A 3,435-nucleotide genomic window follows, 5' to 3' on the forward strand; every position below is an offset into this window, starting at 1 on the left:
CGGTCACCGGTCAAAATCAAAGTTACTGGCACACTGTCATCAAATCAGTTACATAAATAAAAGCTTACGGGAAATTAAACACCGATTAAATAGGGGCCTCAAACATTTTATATCCACCCCAAATATTTTACGGGCGTATCAAAATATAGTGAAAATACTATGTTTTCTTTCACTATTAATAAACCTTAAAATCCTATTAACCCTTAATCCTAAGCCCCCAATTCATTTATATTTCTAAACAGAAAATCAGACTCCCTCCCCTCTGACTATCTCTTCTCTTCTCTTCTCCTCCATTAACGACTCCAAGAACAAAAAAAAAATCTTCACCCGAAAAAGTTTCAGTTACAGTAGGAGGGTCGTCAACCCGACAAGCCTAGACCCTAAGGATTTTTCATGTGCATGTAAAGACCATAAAAAATCGTTAGGGTATGTGATGAGGAATATAATGACCCTATTTCTGGTTTTTCATATTTTTTGACCTAGATTAGAGTCGTTAACATAATATAAAAACTTATGACGATCCTGTATGAACGATCCCTTTTAAACGTTAACGAACCTAGGTGAAAAAAAAAGCCTCTCTTTCCCAAAAAATTCAGAGTCGTCTTGGTATAAACACACAAAATGACGCTCTTCCTACCCAAGCTACGAAGTTACCCCGACGATTTTTCATAACTTCGAAAATTGCAGGTTTGAGTCGTCATTTTGGTGTCAATACATTCACGACTTTGTAGAGTCGTTAGGGTATGAACCCCTCGAGATTGACGACTCTTGCTCTGTGTTGTGACATATATCCAATCCATAAGAGAATTTAAGATAATATTACCATCAACACAATCATGTTTGTTATTTGTACCTTCACCAACATCATTTCCTCCACTTGAATCACTCATTTCAAAAAACCCTAAGTTTTCCTCCAAAAACTCCCCTTCTTCTCCACAACATACATAAACACACCTTCTTCTTCTTTTTTTCCAAATTTTAATTCTTAAATTTGATTTTAACCTAACTACACTAACTAACTTAACTTAACTAATTATTGACACTAACTATTTAGGGGTAGTTTAGCCAATTAAGTTTTTTTTGGATAAGGGATAACTAAAATTAGGTTTTGGTGATCTTTTTTTGTCTTGTAGTGTGAGGCCCCTAATTGTTTTTTGGGGGCCCCTACTAAGCGGTGCAGTTAAAGTAATTGTGACACAAATAAATTCAACTAAAAGAAAAAATTCATTCAACTCCTCCCCAAATCAGAAGAAGAAATCGATTAATCAATAAGGATTTTTTTTTACTTAAAACAGATGGGTTCAGTAATTTCTTCCAAGCCCTATCTAATTTCTTCATTATAAAAAACAAACTCCTTCATTTCTCTTAGAAGACATCTCTGTGTTGTAGTTTATTTCTAAGTGAAGGTAATATCTGCAACCTTGATTCTTAATAAAAATGTACTTCTTGATTTTATTTTATTTTGAAAATAAAGATAGATTGAAAAGGAAGAGAAAAACTAATCGTTTGGTTCAGTCTCGTCTGGAATTAATTCATGATGAATTGTTCTTCTGATGGCTGAATCTATGAGATTAGCTTCCTCTAGAAGGTTTACAGCAGAGCTACTTAAATTACAAATTACTTAAATGTACTTGTTGATTGACTTCTTTCATTTTGAAAAAAGAAATTAAATTGTTTTGATTTTTAAACTTTCAGATGTCAAATGATGACAACCAATCAAGAGTTATGAAACGATTACAAGAGATCAAACTAAGATGGGTTTTAAGACCAGAGATCAAAACGAAGAAATCTCTAGCCGTAAAAAGCTTGGTTTGGAAATTGGTTTTAGTATTTCTGGTCATTGAAATTCCAATAATTGTGGTTAAGTGTTGGCCTAAGGATGAATTCCATCCTCCCCGGATCACTATCGTGTTGCTCTCACAAAGGCGCTTAAATTCTTTGACTCACAAAAGTGTTTTTTTTTTTTTTTTTTTTGCTAAGAAACACATCACTGCATTAACTTAAAAGAAAGTTACAGACTTCAGCCAAAGGCTCTTTCCTCAACAAACTATCCAAAAAAGGAGGAAAAGAAACCCAAGTATCTTTCAAACTGAACTTTCTAGCCCGACGTGCAAGATGGGATGCTAGTTTGTTCTTAAGACGCTTAATATATACAACTTTGAAAGTATTACATCTAGAAAGGGAAAACCGACACTCCTTTAAAAGATCATTGCACCGCCATTCTACTGCGCCTTTGCCTTCAACAAAATCCACCAATTGAAGGCAATCACTTACAAACATGACTTTTGAAAGATTCATATCCATTTCCTAGGAGATAGCCAAAATTAGGGCAGTTGTGTCGGCACTAACAACACCTGGAATCCAACCAAAGTCTTCTCTAGATTGTTTTACTCTTCCTGTAGTATCACAGTGAATAATACCAACACCCATATTAAAATTCTTGAAAGAACCATCAACAAACATAATATGATCAACATCCTGAATTGAAGTTTTAACATCCAATCAAATAGATTTTTTAGTCAAAGGAGGAAAAATATAAGTATTTATGAGTCTTCTAGCATCCATAATAACCCTGTCAAGATTTATCGAAACATTTATAAACACTATGTCACATCTTACTTTCCATATACACCACATTACTATAGGACAAATTCTTGGCCAGTTAACAACATAAGGAGAGGTACCCAAGATATTATCAAACCACCTCAGAAAAATGTCTTCAATCCAATCACAATTAGTATCAACTAAATGTTGCAGAGATTAAGCAAACCATACATGAGAAGCTATAGGACATAGGAAAAACAAATGCATCAAAGATTCAACGTCATTCCTATATAATGGGAAGCAGTCATCAATAGCAGGATTATAGAGCATAAGGGTAGAATTAACTGGTAACTGTTAGAGCATAGCTCGGTCAACCTCGTATGCGTTGATATCTCAAGCATGTTTGTCAATGTTAGTGATCAAAACTATAAGTCTTGATTTCTAGCCTACATAGCTAAGTCTCGGACTAGGATAGAAAAGTGTAGTTGAGCTCAAGGATTTCATGGCGATTCATCATACAACGACGAAGATCTATACAAGGAACCGTGGAAATTCATCAACAAAAAGGTATGTGGAGACTTGAACTTATCTATCAATCAAAAGTCTATCTCCTACTTCTTATGAGACAAAAGTCGTATGCTATATAGACTAGATCATACACATTTGATATTTCTAGCCGAGTATATCTCACCTATCTATATCTCGAAATCATGTATTGGTAAAGCGTTTCGCTTTGATCAAGTTTAACTTCACCTAGTGATGAAAGTCATGTAAAGTTTCAATCACTTTGAGAATTGCTCTGACGTGATTCGGTCTGTGAATAACGGCTACATAGCGTCCTCTGAGAATGTCTCAATGATTGAAATAAGAGTTTAAATTACATAACCATGT

Source organism: Papaver somniferum, chromosome 10, assembly GCF_003573695.1.
Source record: "Papaver somniferum cultivar HN1 chromosome 10, ASM357369v1, whole genome shotgun sequence".
Classification (NCBI taxonomy): Eukaryota; Viridiplantae; Streptophyta; class Magnoliopsida; order Ranunculales; family Papaveraceae; genus Papaver; species Papaver somniferum.